The following is a 22,531-nucleotide window of genomic DNA, read 5'->3' as shown; positions in this document are numbered from 1 at the left end:
AGGTTATGAGTACTAATTTTTCTTCTGTAAAAAAAGGGGAAAATTATTTTCCATACTAACTTTTTCTCTTCTTTTTTAAGGCCAATTGTGAAGAATCTATTGTCTCCCCTCCATCTAAGAGGGCGAGAGAGGACGAGGCAGCCCCCGTGAGACCATCCATTATTAAGTATGTTAGCCCTTACACGACCCCAAAACAAAGCAGGAGGGATACAGGTCCATCTGCACTCCATGAACAAAGTGAGAATGTGACTATCCCCACCTTACACGAACAGGATGCTGCCCCCTTTAATCCCTGTTATGCTGCAGTGCCTTCTGTGGTTTTATTACAATACAAAAATGCGCACTCTTTAAGCCCTAGTCTAGCTACGGAGCCTTCCGTGCAATCTGCAATGGCTGGACCTTCAAGACAAGCCACAGGCCAAACATCGGCTCCTTCTCACGCAATATCTGAGCTACCAGCTTCCTGTCGAATGGTTGATCAATTTGAAGACGTGAGTAAATTTTTTTCAATCATATAAGCTCTTTTTTACCTTTAAGAGAGCCTTTTATTTTTGTCTTTTTACTTTTTTTATTATTCAGGACCAGGTTATAGAAATATCTCACAAAAAACTATTTTTCAACCTAATATAAACTTTTCAAAGACATTAAAATGTTATTTTCGCTATAATACGCCTCTCCCCCCCCACCCATTATTTTAAATTTCTCTGCTCCCCCTACCTCAGAGATATCTAAATATAATGTAATTTTTTTTTGTTTTTGCTTTGTCAAACCACTCTTTTTTTTCTAATCATTCCTATTTTCTCTTTCTCCCACTGTAGTCCATAAACTGTTGCTATCTCTTCGATAATATTTTTCGTTAATTTCTAGCCTGAATTACTTGGCATAAATTGACTAGATTCTTTTTATCTCAAAATGCTGTTTTTTTTCCACTTGAATATTGTAGTTTATCGTATACAAGGGTGGTTGCTGCGGCGTCCGGGAAGTGACGGTGGGCCCGGGAAGTGCTGTGGGGCCCAGGAAGCGCCGCGGGCTGGGGAAGCGCTGCAGGAAGCGCCGCGATGGCCTGCTGGACCGGCTCGGAGGGGGGGGGCATTAAATAGTGGAAATTGGAAGGGGGGGAGCTGTTTGAACAAAATCAAATTGCCTTCTATGTAAAACCTTTTAGATTGTAAATATCTTATATTAAGTTGGAACTTTCAGAATAACAATAGAGTAGGGGAACAGTGAATTAACCAAATGCTACTATGTTCATACTGCTACTACTACTACTACTACTAAGCACGTTTTAAATAATATGTAAATAATAGTCCAAATTTTAAACAGTAGGGATGATTTGAACACTCTGAAAATAAGCTATTTTTCATTTATAGGTTGCATTGGTCCCTCATTCCATGTCTCCGTCCTCATCAGTTGGAGAAGGAGAGGATGCACCGGTGGACTTCCACAGCAATTCACCATGGAGTGGTATCGTTAATGAAATACGTGACAATATCGATGATTTTTTAAATTATTTTCTTTTAAATGTAGATAATAGCACAGTTGAGCAGGGGGACTTGAGTCAAAACACGCTACAGCTTTTAAATGATTTTACAAATGAATTAACTGGGAACCCTCCCCCCACTAATAACCTACTCCCACTTCAAACAAATGAAGTGGATTCCTCTACCCCAAATATTAAACAATGTGGAGGAGGTGTTGATAATATAAAAGAGGGGGAGGGGGTAATGTCCAATTTACGACTTTTCCAGAATTTCAATTATCTAATACAATTTTAAATGCAATAGTTGTCTACACTGCAACTTTTGGGGATCCCTTTAATTCATTTATGGGGGAAAATTTTGTGTTTGACCCCGTAGAAATTGTGTATGACTATGTAGATAAAATTTATGCACTGCTGGAGAACCAAATTCAATTATGGGGAGGGGGGAGGGATTCAATTAAGGTTTCAATTGTTTTAAAGGTGTTCTATTTAAATGAGGGGAAAAGTGAAGTTTACCACCATTATATACACTCCGAGATGCGTTTGATCTGTCCAAATTTAGAAAATTTTGAGGGTGTTTTTTGCGAGTGGGTAGGTCATATTATTACGCATCTTTAATGAGAACTTTAATGAAAAACTTTAATGAGAACTTTAATGAAAATGGGAGCGGCTCTGTAGTTTTATTTGTTGAAAATTTAAGTGTGAATTTTTGTAAATTTAAGAAAGATTTTATTTTAAGAGGGGGGCAGGCGGGGCGGGGCCAAGGGCAATAGTTTTAAATTATAATCCAGATTTAGTAGGATGTCATGGTGTCCAGCGGATCTGTTTTGAAACAGGTCAAAAATGTTTCAAGCACGCTTTCCTCATATCAGCATTCGAGCCTCTAGCACGTGACGCTACCAAGACAAATTTAGACGATTGGGCTGTACATGGGAAGGAAGGGTCCAATTTTCCCATTGTAGATTTCACTTGTTTAGAAGGAAAATACCCAGTAACGCTACGATCTATTGATATTTTTGAAAGGGCTAATACCCATTTAAATATTGGCGTTACTGTGGTTTAGTATGAAACTGAATTTAAAGATTGGGCTCGTTATAAAAAGAAGAGAGTTGCTTTCTCTGGACAGGGCCCGTCGATTGATTTGGTCAAACACTGGGGTTTGGCTGTTGTACAAACCACCATCTAGTGACCTTGCCAATTCAATTGGCCATTTTAATCCAATCACAGACATCAGTAGAGTTCTGGGGGAGGGTAAGAAAAGGGAGGAATGTTTCTACTGTCCGACATGCCTGTCTCGATTCCGTATCGATATAAAACTACGGGATCATATGAAGCACTGTAGACGGCATGGCTACCAGACAGTGGAAACGGTTTCAGGGGATAGGGCCATTTTACGATTCAAAAATTTTCAAAACGCCCTCCTCCAGTGCAACAAAATATCTTTGGACTGTGAAGCTAAGCTGGTGGAGGTGAACGATCCTTGATTTCCAAACCGAATCAAAGAACATCAAGCTCATGCAGTGTCCTATGCCCATGCGCTAAGAGACAATTCTAACACCATGTGATTGTTAGAAATAGTAGAAACATTGGATGAGGGGAAGTGCATGGTCAAGGCACTGACTAAATTAAATGGTACCGCTAATGGCGCTATTTCTCGTTTGAGAAACACACATTATCCAATGGTGTTGTCTGCAGAGTATCGTCTCGCGAATAAAAATCAAAACATATGGTGGGTTTGTAAGGGGGAGTGTGTAGAGGGGGATAAGGGGACTAAAGGGAAAAGAGGGGGAGGGGGAAAGTCAGAGACCATAATCACTTATGGCAGGAAATATCCTCTGGGGGTAGTAATTTTAGAGGGGTAGCGCATCAATCGTGTAACTTAAATATTAGCCAACAGGTTTTTATTCCTGTTTTTATCCACAACTCAAATTACGACTTAAAATTCATTTTACCGGTACTGGCACGTATGCACAGGGAGGGAGGGGGAGTAGACAGTCTATGGGTAAATAATTCATTTTCCTATAACATTATTCCCAAATCGGCCGAGAAGTTGTTGTTTCTCGAGCCGAAATGGCAGGTAGTAAATAATGGGCATACGTGTTGGAATAAAATCAGGTTTTTAGATTCCTTTAGTTTTTTTCCCAAGGCATTGAGTCAATTGATTCAAGTGCAGAAAAGCGACATTTTTGATAGCTTTCCCTTGCTTAAACAGCACTTTCCAGACAGTAAAATGTATGACCTATTGACCTGCAAAGGTGTATACGCATACGACTATTACTGTTCTGGCGCTCACTTAAGCGAGGTGAAACTACCTCCAATTGAAGCTTTTTACAATTCACGGACCAGCAGTGAATGCACAGCCGAGGAATATGAGTTTGCCAAGAAGGTGTGGACTAAGGGGAATTGTAAAAATGGGTGGGTTTATTGTAGACTGTACTTGGCCAGTGACGTTTTAATTCTGTTGGATATAGTCTGCAAGAACACAGACCAAATCCATTCAGAGTTCGGGTTAGATATAGGCTACTATTTTTCCACACCACATTTGGTGATGGATTTGATTTTAAAAATTAGTGGGGAGGAAGTATGCCTACTAACCGATATAGATCAACACCTTTATGTAGAGTGCTCAATGAGGGGAGGGTATGTTTTTCATGGAGACAGTGTGTTAGCAACTGATCCGAGCGAACTAAGCAGTTACGGTGGAAAGTCGAATGCAGTGTTCTTGGACATGAACTCATTGTACCCCTCGGCAATGTCTCACTACTCTTTGCCGTGTGGGAACTATCAATGGCTTGAGAATCCTTGTGAGTTCCCCGACATTACCACCGTCGAGGACAATGGGCCACAAGGATGATTCTTTGAAATTGACGGACACATTCCACTGGCGCTTCACGACTCAGTCAGAGATTTTGTTTTTCCCTGTATCAATCGACCCGTGAGCAGGGACTCACTGAGTCCCTACAATCGATCATTGGTTGAGGATATGGGGATGCACTGGACCCCCTCTAAGCAAAAACTGATTGCTGATTTGGACCCTAAGGAGAATATCGTTGTTCACCATGTGCTTTTGCACTGGATGGTGAACAATGGTTTCAAGATCACCAAAATACATAGGGTCCTGCAGTTCAATCAGAAAGCATATTTAAAACCGTTTATCGACACTTTTGTTGATAAACGCTCTAGGATAAACTCCAGAGTAGAGAAGGAAATGTACAATCTCATTCTAAATTCAGCGTTTGGCAAAATGTGTGAAAGCGTTTGCAATATATCTCACTGCGACGTCGTGACTGACCCTCTAGAGTGTGCACGAATTATTGCCGATCCCAATTTTACATCGTTCACGAGCATGGAGGCTGGCATGGTTCTTCTACACAGGAAAAAGCGAAATGTGGTACTGAACAAGAATATAGCAGGAGGTAGTTCAGTACTAGAAATTTCCAAAAAGCTCATGTTGTCGTTTTTTTACAATGTGTGCAAGGTGCAATGGCCACGGGAGGGGGAGGTTCAAGTTTACTATGGGAATACAGATTCTCTGCTGCTAAAGGTAGAAACAGAGGATTTATTGGGTGATCTAGAAAAGGGGGAATATGTCAGCTCGTGGATGTATTTCACCATCTGAAATCCATTCCTCTACGTCAATCTTTTGAAACTTCAAGCCCCCGACCAACTACCCTTACCAAAATATCATACTCGGTGGGAGTTGATATGACGGGGGGTTATCCCAGACACTAAGGCTTATTGCGTTAAAACTCATAATGGGGATGAAAAGCAGGCGTATAAAGGGGTGCCTACACATTTTGTACAGAGCAATTTCAACATGAGCGTGTACAGAGACTGTGTAGAAAGTAGCCTAGTGCTGAGAGCACAAGTGCTTGCAATTCGCTCTCTACAGTATAGAAATTATACTGTAAGAGTCGAAAAAAATGCAATGTCATGTATATCCGACAAAGTCTATGTGCTCGAGAATGGTGTGAGTTTCCTACCTCATGGCCACTACCGTATTTCAGACCGAGTTGAATGCATAGACTATCGCAATCAACTTGGCCTGGATAAATTAACCTAACCTGACTAACCAACTAACCAACTAACCCAACCACCACCAACCTTTCATAAATTAACCTAACCATCCAACCCGTTCATAAATTAACTAACCTCATCTAACCACCTTAACCCAACCTCAACTAACCCAACCTAACCTGTAGCAGCAGCAGTGACGACAACTATTGTGTACAATCCATTTTCCATCGCAGCCCCCGGGGGTGGGGGGTCCCGTCCGCAGCCAGCCTTCGGCCCCGCGGCCCCGGGGGGGGGGGGTCCGCTCTGCGGCCTGCCTTCCGGCCCCCGGAGGGGTGGGGGGACCCCTTTTAAATTCATAATTTTCAACTGTGCTAGTTCATGTTCCAAGTGTGTTTTTTTTCAAGTGTTGTTGTTGTTGTTGTTGTTGTACAGAAAAGTGTGCTAATGTACATAAAGTGTTCTTGGCGCTGGACAAAAAGTGTTTTTAAGACAATATGTGTTATACAGATAGTGTTACTGTTGATGGACAAAAGTGTTTTTATAATAAATGTTGAGCATAGTACCATTTTTATCATTGTTCATTTTTGACATGAATAGTTATCTTGATGCCGAAATAAATGATAATAAAATTTTGTCAGGTTCATTCTGTACAAGTGTTTTTTTTATCGTTGTTCAAGTCGAATAAATATAGTATTCAAATAGCCGAAATAAATGATAATGAACTTTTGTCATGCTATTGTTTTCTTATGTTGTTGTTGTTGTTCATGTTGAACAAATAGAGTTTTCATGTTGCAAATAAATGACCATGAAATATTGTTGTTCTTTTTGTACATAGTGTTATTCTCATCGTTGTTGTTGTTGTTCATGTTGAACAAATAGAGTTTTCATGTTGCAAATAAATGACCATGAAATATTTTTTTTGTTGTTGTTGTTCTTGTTAACGTAGATAGATCTATGGCAAAATTATTACTACTACTTATTCATTGGACACATATGATTTACAGTTAGTTGTAGTCCAACTGTTGTCAACAGCAGCAGCAGCAGCATGTATCAATTTAAAACACCCTTCAGATCGTTTCTGTGTGGTCCTTCAATGTCGGGGAAAACAACACTCTTAACTAAAATAATTAAAAATTGCGATAAAATGTTTTTGGAAAAGCCGAAGAAAATTTACTATTGCAATAGTATTTGGCAGGAGTCCTACGATAAAATAAAAGCAATTGCCACAACCATACCAATACAATTCATACGAGGACTTGATGTTTTCAATAGTATTGAATCGAACTCGTGGCTGATTATTGATGATTTGGCTGAATCCATTGAACAGTTCTCACAAAAAGTATTACAGTTGTTCACCGTTCACATCCATAATGAGCACATTTCCATAATCCTAATCCTACACAATGTGTTTCATCATAGCAAATATTTGTGGATTCTTGCTCTGAAATCCACCATTTATATTGCCTATTGAGTCGTTTATGATTCTAGGTCGCTCATGACTCTCAATAAACAGATATACCCTGGCACCTCAAAATTTTTGCTGTCAGCGTACACTCAGGAGACTAACAAGCCCTATGGTTACATATTGCTGGATCTTAATCAGAGCACACCCGAGGATCTACGTGTAGTCAATGACATTTTCAACAAAGAAATTACAGCTTACCTTCCGGTGAACAGTAAGAAAGGCTATTAGTTGAAATTATGACTCTGAAGAAACTACACAAACAACTGTATTTTTTTTCCGTCTGAAGCACTTCTAAACCCTTGCTTAGGAAGACCATACTCAAACATGGGGTTGACAATGATTTCATTAATCTCATATCTGAACTTTGTTTTAATTTAACTGGGGGCAATGTTCAACTGCAAGAAGGTGTTAGACAACATACGAACCAACATCGTTCCACTGTACGTGCCTAGGCTTGTAAAAACAAGGGACAAATTTTAAAAAGAACACGACTCCTTCAAGCGGGTGGTAGCTTTTTCAAAATTTTATTGCCAATGATTGCAGGACTTGTAAGCAGTTTTTTCTAGAGAGAGAATGGCAGAACCATATAAATTGACACCATTTGAAATTGTCCTCTCGCCCGTCGAACATTTTCAAGACAATCTAAGAAAATTCATTAATGATGGGAATATTGCCGATGAAAAAAAACTGCTTTTACTTCAAGATGCATTGCGACGTGTGGACAAGCATAAGCCCTATCGTGAGAGACCCACCGCCGTTACCAATCCCTCCAAACAGAAATCATTTCCTCAAGATTCTGCAGCAGTAGTGGAATCGAAGGATAAAGATTTGAATTCTATTTTATTGAAAATTGCTAACCTATTATCACTCACCTATCGAGAGCAAAGCAAAAGCGTATTTTCTTATCTTATATTGGAAACTGGTGATCATCAAGTTCAAGTTGATACCACTTGGAAACGTATTATAATTCAGAGAAAAAGTTATAATCTAGTTGATTTAATTTGTGATATGGTAACGAATCGTAAAGGACTTTTATCATTTGATGCTCATCCATACACCTTTCTAAATGTATAAAACTTCCCCAAAAGTCTTATTGGCAATAAGCAAATTCTAAAGAAACTAAGAGAATATAGTCCTCCAACAACACCAACACCAACAGAATTTAAAAAAGAAGAAGATTCAATATTTGAAAATACTAGCAGCAGCAGCAGCAGCAGCAGCAGCAATGATTTTATAACGCCTGTAGCTATTAGTCTAAAGTGACGACGGATTGATTCACCCTCCAGTGTGCAAAAGGGGAGTGGACATTACACTACGTGTTTACGTTCAAAATGGATGAAGTTCTGAAAGGTGTCTATGAAAATATTGGTGAAGCGGGAAGTTTAAGTTCTCCCAAAACACTTTCTAAAGTTGTTTCTGACAGCATGTTGAAAAAAGCAAAAGAGTATCTAGAGAATGAACCGAGTTACACACTGCATCGGAATCACATTATTTACCGTAAACAATTTCGACAAACTAAAGCCCTTTTCCCTTTGCATATAATGTAAATGGATCTCTTAACTTTAGACGCAATTCAACAGCGTCACAATGCTCCCTACAAATAAATTCTGGTGGCAATCAGTGTCTTTAGTCGATATGCCTATGCCATTCCATTACGATTAAAGAGAGGTGATGAAGTTGCTCGGGCCATTGAAAGTATTCTTGAACAGGATTCATATAGAAAAATTTAATCGGATCGCGGCAGTGAATTTGTTAATCTCCATGTGCAAAGGGTTCTTTTGAAATTTATTACAACACTTTATCGTAGTCACAGCCTGATAAAGGCTGCATTGGTTGAACGATTAATAAGAACGATTCGTCTATTAATTTCAAGATATTGTACACTGAAAAACACAACTGCTTTTATTCATGATTTATATAAAATCATGCGGATATACAACCATTGATCTCATAGATCTCTGTCCAACTCAAGCCCTCGGGATGCTCACTACAGTGAAAATGAATTTGATGCTTTTCTAAAGCTATATTCCAATGGTGAAAAAGAAAAAAAAATGTGAAGAAGAAATTCAATGTCGATGATACTGTTGGAATTAATAGAACCATCAATATTTTTGAAAAAGGGAATTATTTATGGAGCACTGAACATTTTAAAGTGTCCAAAATCTTGGAAACCGAGCCCACAACATATTGACTGCGAGACACCAAAGATGATGAGATACTCGGTGGTTTTTATGAATATGAACTGCAAAAAGTTAGAAACACTAGTGAAATGTATCAAATTGAAAAGATATCAAAGAGTCGTACTTCTAGGGGCAAGAGACAGTTGCTTGTTCGCTGGCTAGGATACAACTCAGATTTAGATTTTTGGGTCAGTGCTGAAGATATTAACAATGCCCAATGATTTCTATGTGACTTTCATGTCCAATGTTTCTGATCCTCTCTACAGTGACTTGAATAGAACCAGTGATTTTTGGACGAAACTCTCCCCCACCATCAAATTCGACGAGGGAAAGTATGAAGTGGCCCTTGCCGACTGTATTCTCCAAAATACCTACGACATCCTGAGAAAGGATCATATATATGATATAAAAATTAGACCCTATGATTGGCTGCCAATACCATCCTCAGGTCATCAAGAAGAAATTCAAAAAAAATCAATTGGATGGATTATCCATACATTGAATTACCCTACGAGGAACTCACCTGTATGAATGATTTTTGTCGTTCTATTAATAAAAGAATTTCCACTCGTAAAAAAGGAGCTTTTCATTTCAACTATTCAAAGGAGGAGGGTAAGATCTGCATTATTTCACCTATTACCAGCGAAAAGGTTATTCTCAATGATAATATAAAGGATGTTTTTGGCCTTAAGCTTAATATAATCAACGGTAAAAGCGCTGGAATCACTGATTTCATTTTTGCTGACTACCCGCCTGCCTTCTCCACAGCCAATTGTAAATTTATCTACGCTTGAGTTAGTTAAACTTATCGGTTCGGGAATTCACATTGTTCCTACCAACATGTTCTTGAGCGAAAAACCCAAGGAAAACATATTGATCACGACAGTATAAAGCATCTTAAATAGATTCCCGTTAACACTTCTTATTTGGAACTCTGTCAGTTAACACTAAGAACTGAATTAGCTGATCCCATAGTAATTTCTAAAGGTTGGGCTGTGATTACATGCAATTTTCGTCCCATTGTTCAAAAACAAGATGTCTAATAGAAAAGATGGGATTCACTTGTCCTGATATTGACTGCTATGTTAATACTCTTGGCCCAAGACAACAGGGCAATGGAATGGACTATTACAAGGGGCGTACTACAATGTCTGGCTACGGTCTTGGCAGCTGGTGTGATAACTTGTTTCGCTCTTCGCTACCTCGGCCTATAAAATATTTTGTACTTGCTGTGACAGATTTTGCATCCTCTTCGATATACGATTGGGGCTCCGCCAAGGATTTAAAAAAAAGTGTTTCATACAATCTTAGGTCCAGTGTGCGAACCCTTGGTGAGAGATTAAAACAAAATGGTAAAGGCTTAAAAAGGTCGAGAAACAATGCATCACTTATCAGTCTCCACTCAGGTCGGAAGCAAATGACATCACCCCTTTTGTCAGGGAAAAGAAGGAAAAATCCGACACGTACTGTAGAGAAAAGTAGAAGTCCCAGGAATAGAATTGTTAGATAAAAACTGGATTTCTTTTCTTAAGATGTCCTACCTGCCGCATAAGGATTCTCAACCTTCAATCACCGCCTCATTGAATCTATTCAATGCTGAAAATGTTGATGTGAATTTCAAGCATGGATACTATGAACAATTTTATCCACAAAACCCACTTTCTGATAATATTCACTTTCAAATTTATTCTAGTGAAGACTACTTTATGGACATTTCTTCTACATTTTTATATTTGCAAATAAAAGTCCGTAAATCCGATAATACAATGCCAATTCGGGCCAATGGAATATCCTATGAAAATTGTATATTATATAATTTATTTCGTCTAACTAGTCTCTACATCAATGGCACGCTGGTGAGCACAAGAAACAATCTCTCAAATTATACAAGCTATATGCAATTCATGTTTATGACACCCAAGTCATACAAGGAATTGAGAGGCACCTCCAATGGATATGAATATATTACTAATACTGACAGTACAGATGATCTTAAAAATGCTGCAAATGGTGAATTACAACTAGTTAGAAAAATATATCTTGAAATATTTAATATATCAAAATGTCTGACTCCCAATGTTAAAGTGGATATAAAACTAACGCTTGCACCCTCCAATTTCATATTGAGAAAAGAACTTGCTGCCAATCCTGATGTAAGTCTCTCCCTCACCTCGGCAATACTTCTTGTACGGAAACAACAGGTCAGGAGTTCTGTTGCTTTGGCAGTGGAAAAACTGAGAGCCAATGGAAATAATATTAAACTACTTTTTCCTCATACAATCACCAATCAACGTCATATTGCCATGGGATCATGCACCTTCACTGACTAATCCTTTATCAATGGCGAAATTCCGTCAAAACTTGCTTTAGAATTTGTTAAAAGCGCCTTTGCAATATGATCGTGGACTCAATACCCATATAAATTCAAGATGTTTGAACTTTCATCTCTTGTGTGCAATTTAAGCGGTATCCCACTCTACAATCTATCTTTTGATAAATCCTATAGAAAATTGCAAGAGATGACCAAGAAAACCCTAGATCATGACTTTCAACTATTTGAAAATAGTATAACCAAACAACTGTTCGCTAAAAGGCTTGGTATCATTGTTTTAGATTTCTCTGGCATGCAGTATATGAGTATAGTACTTACGGGAGAGTATGCGTTTAGAGTGCACATTTGCCGATCCTTTGGCTGAGAGTATTGCACTAATCTCACTAAATCAATATGAAACCTATTGGGAAATCACTCCCGAAGGCAGTGTTCTACTAGACTTGGCGCCATGAACACCAGTCAAATAATCAATGTATTTAATATGGACCCCTACATGTCACAGTACAAATCCTATTGTCTACCCTGGGACTTTCTTGGAAAAATTCAAAGTGTCAACAATACCTTGATTATTGTTAATAGCAGTCCGTCGACTGTGCTGACGGGTCATTGGCTTTGCATCTTTCAAACAATGAAGACGATTGAATTTTTTGATCCTCTTGGTCTATCCTATACATTTTACACACCTCACATAAGCATCTATATTAAGAGCAGTGGGGAAACTATTATTTAAAATCGGAAGAGGGTGCAGGATCTAACGACCAAAAGTTGTGGCTTCCATGCACTACTATATTTTGTATTCCGATGTAATGGCTCTACTTGCGAGCAATTTCTCAACGTTGATGGTGACAATCTACGTATGAAGGACTATCTAGTGGAAAACATCTTGTCAGACATAGACATAATTTATTTCAAGGCCCTACGAGTAAAGCGAATAAAAAATGTTTATGAAATTGCTTATTGATAAAATACATATATATACAACAATTTCTTTAAATCTTCACTTTAGATATCTTCTTCTTCGATGTATAGGCAACTGTCGTGAACCACTAATGCTGGTAAATCATTTGGATTCACTGTATATTGTTCTTGATTGACTGCAAAGTCAGGGTCACATTTTCTACAGTACAATGTAACTTCACTCTTGTCATATCTCTTTGTATTGTCAATGATACTATTTGCATTCATATTATGATATTCACGAGTTTCAATCTGTCTATTTGAAGCAACATCACATGCAGTGTTTTCAAATTGTGAATCACATTTAGTAACTGTCAAATAAAAATCAATTGGTTTATAGTCATAATAGTCATTGTCGTCACAACGATGACGTAGAAACAAAATTATCTTGTTAGTCCAACAGTTGAACCGTAGACCTGACCCCTCCTCCCAGAATAATTTAAATCCAAGACGATACCAATCTCGTAGAAATAAACTAAAATCACGTTTGGGATTCTTTCCAATCATAGCGGGGTAAGTATTCTCCCACTGATCACATTTATCATAGTGACAATTGGAACACAGATGTCCTCTAGAATGAGAGTCACAAATCTCCTCAAGACATGAATTACATCCTTTAATTTGTACTGCATAGCCTCTATGTAATTTACAAGGATTACATAATTTACACTTTTCACTATAGTCATCAATAATTGTACAATTCTCACATTGAGTCCAACTGCCAAGAGTGTACATGCACAATGGACATGTATAGAACATTTTTTGGTTTCCGATGTCAACTCTCTCACAGCTAAAACGAAACTGATCGTCCTCGCTCGATAAATTCAGTGAGGAGAATGGGGAGAGAAGTAACTCTGTGACGTTACCTCTTTCGAATAGTGGAGTCATCTACACTGAATCCATTGGCAATGTTTTCAAAAATATATCCACGATATGATTCTTATTTTTTTCAATTAATATATCGATACAATGAGTAGATGAACTTGAGTCAACTCTCAAAAGTGTTATAAACTATTTAAATGGGGGAGAATTTCTCATTTTTATTTCGTCAACTGCCTCCTGACGTGTGAATATACTGTGTTGGACAGATAAATCGAGACAAGCGTCCTCAAAGATCAATATGTATTCCATAATCACTAGATTCGAACTAATTCTCTCTTTCTAAAGTTTATTAATTTTTTAATCCTTTCACTCTGACTGCTGACTCTAGACTGACCCTGAATCGTGCGCATGTGCAAACTTCGCCCCGGAGACAATACACATGGAAACAACAAATAAATCGACCATGAAAATACATCAAAGTGAGAAAATCCTGTTTTTTCATTCTCAGTGACAGAAACCATAAAAACATGCATAAATTATGTACGTACGGGAGTCATTATGCCCTCTCTACTCCAGTATACACACCCTGTAAGTTGTTAGCTCCTCGGGGAATAACATAAATTTAATCTTAGGTTTTATGCCCTCTTATGTTTTTATGGTCTAGTATGCATACTGTTTTTAAAGTTCTTATTACTTCTTTCCCAGCGCTGAGGACCCCTTGCAGAAATCCGACGAAATATCTTTTGATTGTTCTTCATTTTCTTCCTACATACCATAAATCCATTGTTTTTCAAAATCTTCTTAGTATATTACTACATTATAGGAGAATTGAACAAGCATATAGGGAAATAGAGTTGGTTTTAAGACCCCTAATCCCCCCACCTCCTCTAGAAATATCTTGATATCTCAATCAATGCGATTAGTCATTTTATAACTGAAAGCTGAAGCCACCTCCAAGACCTTTACTTGCTTATGAAACTCTTCGCTATACAGTAACTTATTCCCATATTGGCAAGATAAATAAAGTAGTTAAAAGAAAAAGTTTGACACAATTAGGAAATGAGTCCCAGTCCGCATTCAAGCTTCAAGCAATATCAAAACGCCTATGAGCATACAGCCATAGAAAAAATCATTATTTTAGAAATTTTAGGTTCCCTTCCTACCCTGGTTACTGGGTATAATAGTATCGTATATTCTACCCCAGTGTGTATTAAGGGTATTAGCCTGGTTTTTAAGCTTTGTAAGAAAAAAAAAACAATAAAAGAACATGAATATCACAATTGGACATATAATTGGTACGGGCAGACTTAGTACGGTCTCTTCACAGGCAAAGGGATTCGATTGCTATCACTTTTTAAGTTAAGCTAAACAATGCTACTTCTACTTAAACTTATGGCTGTGGAAATTCTACTCATCCCAAGTGATGATGATGTTGGAATGATATAGCTATCCTTGTTGGTTGTTACTTTTTTTGGACCAAGGTACGAAAGAAAAACAGGAAGGAAAATTAATCCATGGGCAGCACCAATAAGTACGATCAGCAAAAACATTCTAAAATAGAATATTTGGAATATTTGAGATTTTGCAAATGCCAAAACCACAATAGACAAGTCGGACAATACTCCACACAGTACTGAGCTTCCCATTTTCACGAGTGATTCCTTGGCACGAGTCATCTGAGTATCTTCGGTGGAAACGGCAAATGCTCGGACAATATGAGCACAAAACTCGACGGATATACCAACAGCCATGACGAGATTGACTAATGATACAGCATTCAGACTGATATCCCACCAGTACATTGCTCCCAGGAGATTGACAATTATCATTGAGATGACTAGCATTGTAACCATCGATGAGTACAAGTCGAAACCAAGTAGGAGCAGAACGGCGATGAAAACAGCTAAGCCGGATAGAAGAAGACTCTTTATGACGTCCTCCCATATTGTTAAATACTGCTCATAGAATACATAGAAAACACTGTATGGAAAAACTTCATGTGGTCCATTCAGGTCGCCATCATTGAGCATAGTGGTAATGTTTTTAGCGATCATTCGGGCTGCAGCCAGTCCATTATAATAGTCAGAAGATGTTTTCATGACTGAGTGGTACGTTTGGAAGTAACTGCTAATAATAACAGTCTGATTTGCATGCACTTTTCTTTTGACAGCTGTACCATAGGATGGATGGCCACCTTTTGGACAAGTCATACCTGGATTATCATTCAAGTAAAACTCAAAATATTTATTAAATGTTTCTTGAGTCGGCAATTTCTTGTTATCGATATTAATGAATGTGGGTTCACATTTGGAGCACGAATACTGATCCCCTGACGAGGGACAGAAATTGCCTTCATTGTCGACAAAACAACAGCCGGTGTATTCATCAGAAAAACTTAGCCAATCATAAAAATCATCCAGCCATGATCCTGATGGGGTAGCAATATATGTCCTGTTTGCGATTTTGGCAGAGAGATATAATTGAGTAACGACGGAATCAATGTCACAGCCAGCAGATCCACATATCTTCCTTTGAACATCAACGCCAGTGATGTTCAAGCCACTATCTTTGACAACGAAGTAAACTGGTGCTCCCACGGCTAAGTGTGTCGAAAGGGCCTTAAAATAATCCTGCATATAAGAATCTAGGGGCATAGATGTTTCTTGATCCAAACCCACATCAATTTGAGAGATAACACAAATACTTGTAGTAAGCCAAGCAACAAAACCAACAATGACTAGAGGTCGGATCCATTTGTGCAAGATTAAAGGAACGTAAATTAGGTCAAATACTTTATGTAGGGTTCCTTCATATTTTTGACAGTCTTTCTTAGGTCCACGAACACAGCATAGAATGTCCCAACGGTTACCCTGTTCCCTTTTCATATCAAGAGAGAAAATTGCGACAAAGCAAGTAATTTGTAGGCAAAAGTTTAAAAATATAGCAATAGCAGCATATAAAGCAAAGGCTCTGACTGCTGGCATGCCTGACAACGCTCCTACAAAGAAGCAACATGTCTGGGATACAGATGACAGAAGCATTGTTGGACCCACCTCCCCTACAATTCTGCCAATGTGCTGCTCATGAGTTTCTGTTGATCGTTGTGGCTCACGTTGATGTGTTTGAACTAAAATAAAGATATTGTCCACTCCAACAGCTAATACAAGGAAAGGTATAACTTCCATTATGATCAAAGTAGATGACACTCCAATGAATCCATAAAAACCAATGGAACTGACTACAGATAAAACAACAATGAATACTCCTCCAAAGCCAAGAGTGAGTTTGCAGTTGACCATTACTTTGCCAACAGATCTGAATTGGCTAAGCGCAAACGTAATATAAGCAAACATAATAAAATAGCTGACAACGATTGTAATAATATCCGACTGGCTTTGTCTATCCAGTTCGTCTTCAATTGACCTCTCAGCAGCATAAGCAACTTGCATATATTCTGGCTTGTGATGTGCTGTCCAGTTCTCCATTAGCTCAAGATATTTACCTTCCCAGTCTTTTGAATTGCTAAGATGTTCATCATTTTGGTAGTTATTAACTGGGACTGTAAGAACTAAAGCTGTAGCGTTCAAAAAGTTTGCGCCATCCGATGTAATTTGATTTTTCTCTAGAAACCCACCTAACGCAACGTATGGAAAAACTGGGCCACCATATTCGGCCATGCAACCAACCGACTCATAGTTGCCATCAGAGGGGGATGTTGGATTTGAAGCACAATATTCTATATGATCCAAATAATCATAAACATAGCCAGTAGTGAGGTTATTCTTAATATCCAAGATTTTCTCATTCCCTTGAAACCATCCCAAAGCGCTCTGTACTGCACATATATCAAAATCCGGTGCCATTGGTTTAAAGCAAATATCCTCAATTCTTGTTCCATTGTTGCCAATTAACTTTTCAATTTGCTTTTGTAAACGAAGAACCTCAATAAGAAATTCTTTTCTGAAAATGGGTCCATACCATTTGACTTCTCCATCGACTGTGGTTCGATTGAACGGTTTTAAATCATCTGTAGAGAAAATAAGCTGTTCAATTCTAAAGAAAGGTGAAAAATTCTTGTCAAAATAATCTTTTTCAAGACGAGACCTGCTTTGTGGTGATGCCCACAACTCTACTGGATCGACGATAACCTTCAGATTCGCCACACCACAAGATAAAGCCAGTGAAAATATTACCCCGGTAAAGAGAACAAGCAAAGCATGTCGGGCACAAACTTGTCCCCAGTTGCCAAAAGCAGATTGAAGGCGTCTTTCGAAAACAGATCCAAGTTTACCTCCACTGTGCATTCTATTGTCATTTTTGAAATTCAACTGAGTAGCAAGTACAGGATTAACCGTTTTGTAGGGGTCTATTACAGCAGATTGACCATTCAAGGACTTTGATTCATCATCTGTTAGCCCAGACTGTGAGTTTCCCACTCCAGCAAGACGTCGAGCAACACTATCACGCTGTGGAGCTCCACTTTGTCTGGTTACATCCCTGTTTCTTGTATAAAGTAGATAATAACTAACAACAATAAAGGCAATACAGAAACAAATTGAAATCATGACAATTAGAAAATTGAAAATGTTATAGCCTGCAAGGGTTGAAGGAATGGAAATGGAAGGTAGCAGTGGGGGAATGGGACATGACAGTTCGCAGTCGACACAAGAACAAGATGAACTGCTTTCACTAATTGCTTGACTACAAGGTATTAATTTAGGATTAAATACTGTAATATTCTTTGGTACATCAGCAGCTTCTTTAATGAAATGATACCGAATATCAAAAGGTGCGAATCCCGGAGTAGCTGGGTTATCCACTGACATTCCAAAAGCATTCATAAGCCGGTAAGGGTTGCAGAGACTAGCCCAAGGGGTGCACATCATATAAACTGCTTTACTATTGGTGCTTGGGTTTATTACATCTTTACACGACTCGTACATACCTGCTACATACTCATCAGAAGCATAGTAGTCAATACTTTTAACAAGAGTTTTATAATTTGTTTCTTTTGCTGGAGACACCAATTCTCCTTGAATTAGATATTTACTATGTTCCGGGTCACAGGTCATGTAGCACCAATTGAGTTTCATATTTCTGAAGCAGCTGGGGCAACGACCAACCAACGCTTCTGCCATTTCTATGTTAGAAGCCATCAAGTCGATTTGATGGGCTGAACAGCAGGTACGGATATTTCTTTTGCCTGAGCCTTTAGCCTTTTCAATTAAGTCTGAATAAAGCTCTGGACAAACTTGAGACAACTTTTTAACAGCTTCTTCTTTTTTTAACGGAATTCCATATCCGTCATACTTCACATTGTACCTGTCACCGTGAACGCCATACCAAATGCAATGACCATCTCCTTCTTTTACCGGAATGTCCATCGCGGGATGATAGAAGGGAACAAGGGTTTCTCCTCCTTCATCATGGTCTCCATAATCTTGCTGGACTGCGATGCGCTCATAATCGTAGGGAGTATTATAATTGGGATCTTGAATTTCTAAAAGACCATCACTAAGAATCTTGTTTACGTCACCATCAACGTCGTCAGCAACGAGTTGGTTAGGCTCGTCAAGCCCAAGTAAAGATGACGAAGGTAAGATTGTGGTGTTAATTTCCAGGTCAGATTCTAATTTATTTTCTGGTGATAGGGATGGAAGATGTACTTGATTATCTTCTCCATTAACAGCAAAATATACAAAGCCGAGTAACATCACTAAAAATGGAAAATCTTTCATTTTTATACCCAATATTTCTCCACTAATTAGCATTAAACACCGACTAATCTAAGGTTTGACACTAGCCTACTTATCACAGATGCTATCATACGTGAATCATAATCTGTTCATGCTATCATGCGTGAATTGTAATTGGTTTCTTAGCGAAGGAACAACTGAATTTTTATGCAATTATTGAAAAGCAATAAAATTCTATCGGTCAAGTGACAAAAGTTAATTTCTCACACGTGGCAATAATTTTGTAAGGCTGCTAAAAATGATACTACCTAATAACAATGACAAGTATTATAAATTTCTGACGAACTGACAAACTAAATTTCTGACGAATAAATTTCTGACAACTGTTCTGACGAACAGTTGTTTTTCGAGATTTTGTTCTTTAGAATTGACTTGCATTACAGAGGAATGAGACAAGCATGTAGGGAAACATAGATGACCATCATACCCCTTCCCACCTCCTCCCAAGTATCGATTTGTACTTGATCCACAGCCTCTGAAGTTGTTCATATGATTCGCTTACATTTGTGTTGACTGGCATTTGACCCTCCTATCTCCTGAAATAAATACCTGTGGACATGGCCGGGTCTACACCATCAAACCCCATTCCTTTTAGCAACATTACTAGGCTCAGATCAAATTTTTCTGACGGAGGCATTGTTGAAAATTTTCACAAAGTTGCTTGAAGCGAATAAGAGATATAGAATCAAGCCGCAAATGACAATATGGTCTGATTCCACTGAAAAAAATTTGTTGCCATGAAAGATTTTTAGGAAATTTGTCAAATAAATCTTTAAAAGAGTTGCTTCCGTTCACAACGTCTTACTTTTGCGAAACAGGATTTTCTCTATTAGCTGACATGAAATCGAAATACATTATTCGTTTTGTTGTAGAAAATAAGCTGGACATATCACTGACTTCAAAATTTGATAAACTTTGAGCTAATAGGCAAGCAAAGCCATTTCATCAAGGGGTAATAGTATAGAATTTGTTTTTGTTTTCATTTAATAAATTAAGCTTGAATTAACAAATGTTTGAGTAGGAAGAATCTTTGTATTTATGTTATTTAAAAAATAGAAGGGAGGCACCACACGGACAAATATTTTTAAGGTAATGGCTGATAAAATAAAGGTTGTCTACCCTATGGCAATTTATGATGGCGTTATCAAGTCGAATTTATAAAAAGCGTCTAGATATGATAATTTGTTTTCGAATGAGCCAAACATCTCTCTTAGATATTGCCTGTGGATCGCATCTCTCTCAGGTTGTTTGCTCTTTACTAGGTTGTAGCTATTCCTGCAACCATGGTTTTAGAAATTGGTCCAAACGTTCTATCCATGTAGTAGATCATGACGTCATTTACCACGGTAGCTGAAGCTTCAGTTGTAGGTAGAAGGCAAGAACAACCCCAATGTGTCAGAGACACGCTGGTTTGCCATTTTCTATCTGTACAGCAATATTTAGTTTTTAAAAAAGTTGAATTCGTGTATCCAATTGTAAGGTGTTCCCATGACCTGGGATTTATCAATCCTGGTTGAACTTGAACCTGGTTGAAGTCGCTGAAGTACGGATGCTAGGACTGTTTTTAAAAACAAATTATTTGGGTTTTTTATTGGTCGCATGTTGTTGTGAGTTTTTTTCTTTTATAAATTTTTGTCTTGCTGAGGACGGCCCTTGGACACAGGGCCTAAATATTAATTCAAAGTATTTCCACTGTCTTGCAAAAAGATTTTCCTATTATTCTTCGTGCTTTTGTTGTTTAATAAAACCCTTTTTCTCCCAATTATTTTGACTTAAATTACAAATAACGTTATCACTCACTCAACACGAAAATACGTCACATATCAGAAAAGTTTTACTCTGACAACCCTGGGCATTTTATTCAATTGGATTTAACTATTTATATGCATGATAATTTATGTCCGTCTGAAGTTTAATTTTTTCTTCCGTCGGATTTTTTTTTTTCAATTCAAAACATAAAACTATGCTATGCAGTCTTACGAATGAATCAAGTCATATAAACCTGGGATTTTTCTAAATAAGTTTACGATTCATGCGAAATCCAAAGAGAACTTTTGGGATTTATATCATTAGTGTTGGATTTATATCCCAATTAGGCTATGCTTTTAAGTGCATGATAAATTTCAAATTAAACCCGTCCTGGCTAAGCGGACCTTCGCTGGATGGAGAATTCTTTGTTCAAGGGGCACGGGTTCGATTCCTGGCGTGGCCAGTTATTTGGTTTGGGACGCGGGTCAGTGGTATGACTCTGAAAACTTAGCCAGAGTTGACCCAGCTCTAAATTGGTACCTGGAGAAGTCTGGGGAAGGTAAGCAGGAAGGGTCTGCGAAAGCACAGGATGGCTGGACCCCAACCCCCCATTGCATCCTGGCTGAAGGGCCACGAAACGGAGATCAGCACCATCGGTTTGGACCTTAAGGGTCTAGTGCTGTCATACTTACTTTACTTACTTACAATTTCAAATATATCTCCAACAGTTAATATTAACAAGTTCATTTACCAATCTAACTGTATTTCCAAAAGTAGCATATTCAGATCACTTTTCTGTATATACTATACGTCATGTCCCAGAATATTTATAAGGAAGATAAAGTGCTAAAATAATCAAATTGAGGAAGGGACATTAATAGAAAGTTGGAGGAACAGTAGGAAAATGCGAAAAATAACAGAAAAAAGGATGCAGAAAACTATTTCCCCGAAAACACGTTACAATGCCGATCACTGCCCTTGTCTTCCTACAAAACTTAGTTGATGTAAACTACACCTATAACGCAATTGTCATTCAGGTATCATAAATACGTATCTCCATAATTGTAAATTTTCAGAAGAGCAGAAAGAAGGCCTCGCAACTGTTTTATTTCCCCTCTGATAACCGTAAAACAAAAACACTTTGATACGTATTGATCTCACATATCGATCCGTTTCTGAATTCATGGTTATCGAAGGGAAAAAAAAGAGGTGAGGCATTTTTCTGCTTTTCTGAAAATTTACAATTATGGAGATATGTCCTTTTGATACCCGATTGGTGAAATGCAACAGCTCATCGTTCTTTTCCTCCCTCTAGAACTTCTCCATCAATTTTTTTATCTTCTCTTCTTTGGAGCGATAATACATTTTATGGCCTTTTTTTAAGCAAGCAGAATCATCAAATCCCAGGTCATGGGAACACCTTACAATTGGATACACGAATTCAACTATTTTAAAAATTAAATATTGCTGTACAGATAGAAAATGGCAAACCACCGTGTCTCTGACACATTGGGGTTGTTCTTGCCTTGTAACTACAACTGAAACTTCAGCTACCGTGGTAAATGACGTCATGATTTACTACACGGATAGAACGTTTGGACCGATTTCTAAAACCATGGTTGCAGGAATAGTTACAACCTAGTAAAGAGCAAACCACCTGAGAGAGATGCAAACCACAGGCAACGTCTAAGAGAGATGTTTGGCTCATTCGAAAACAAATTTTCATATCTAGACGCTTTTTCTACATTCGACTTGATAAAGCCATCATAAATT

General features: G+C 38.1%; 1 pseudogene; it reads right to left on the bottom strand.

Moving 5' to 3' along the window:
* Nucleotides 1-14,617: 14,617 nt before the first annotated feature.
* LOC148942784 (NPC intracellular cholesterol transporter 1 pseudogene) lies at nucleotides 14,618-18,991 on the bottom strand (annotated as a pseudogene).
* Between the last annotated feature and the right edge of the window lie 3,540 nt (nucleotides 18,992-22,531).

Source organism: Artemia sp. Qi Xiang Cuo, chromosome 16 (genome assembly GCF_049724085.1).
Source record: "Artemia sp. Qi Xiang Cuo chromosome 16, ASM4972408v1, whole genome shotgun sequence".
Lineage (NCBI taxonomy): Eukaryota > Metazoa > Arthropoda > Branchiopoda > Anostraca > Artemiidae > Artemia > Artemia sp. Qi Xiang Cuo.
Note: the sequence above shows the minus strand (reverse complement) of the source record. Positions and strands in the feature narration are given on the sequence as shown.